General features: G+C 42.0%; 1 long non-coding RNA gene across 1 annotated transcript in view; it reads right to left on the bottom strand.

Annotated features, from left to right (window-relative positions):
- Positions 1-970, bottom strand: part of LOC128247393 (uncharacterized) — a 3,886-nt gene that overhangs the window by 1,793 nt on the left and 1,123 nt on the right. The window lies entirely within an intron of this gene.

The raw sequence follows: 970 nt of genomic DNA, 5'->3' as shown, positions 1-970 counted from the left end.
TATATATATAGAGAGAGAGAGAGAGAGAGAGAGAGAGAGAGAGATATTCATACATACATACTTATATACGTATAAATACATACATAGACATAGAAATATATACACACGTAGGTATGTATATTTGTATATATGTATCCACACACACATACTCTGAAATTACCATATGCCTTTCCCTCGAGCGACCTCCTAGTGTCATCCAACAACACCAAAGCCCATGGAGTAATTGTTGATAACAGTCTAAGTTCCCACGTAGACAGCACGGTTGACTTGGCCCGCAAGATGTGCTCTTAGTTCTGAGAACTTTCTGGTCTAGAAATGCCTACACCATCATCCTTCTCTACTCCGCTTTTTCCCGACCCCACCTTACTGTTGCCCACTGTGGTCCCCCCATACGAAGCAACTCATTATGAAAATAGAAGCACTCCAGAGGTCAATAACAAGAAAGATAGACGGCATGAGAGGTATTGACTATTGAGGTCGACTAAAAAAACTCAATCTCTACTCACTCCAACGCCGCCGGGAGCGCTACGTTATTCATGTCATGTGAAAAATATTCAATCAATATTGCAGAAATGATGTTGGCATCAATTTTAAAATCCATCCAAGATTTGACCCCCCGCCCCCGTGATATCCGCCCACTACAAAGATCGAACTCGGTACACATAGCAACATTACGTTACAATTACTTTACCTCAACCGGTCCAGCTCTCTTTAATACCATGCCAAAATACATCAAAACGGAAATGGGTCCCATAAAATTCAAATGTTCACTGGGCAAATTTCTTTAAAAAAATCCCGGACCAACCTCCTACACCCCGATATGTCTCCAGCAATAATAGCTCTTTGCTAGAGTGGGCCATTGCGCCCCATGTATGATTAAACGACTTCACTAGGTGGTGCCTTTAAGTCAGACATGACCTGGGCGTATACTGGCCGAAACCTAGCAAAGTTATCAAAGTTACACACATAT

This window comes from Octopus bimaculoides, chromosome 3 (assembly GCF_001194135.2).
Source record: "Octopus bimaculoides isolate UCB-OBI-ISO-001 chromosome 3, ASM119413v2, whole genome shotgun sequence".
Taxonomy (NCBI): Eukaryota; Metazoa; Mollusca; class Cephalopoda; order Octopoda; family Octopodidae; genus Octopus; species Octopus bimaculoides.
The sequence above is the reverse complement of the archived record's forward strand: the minus strand, read 5'-3'. Positions and strand labels throughout refer to the sequence as shown.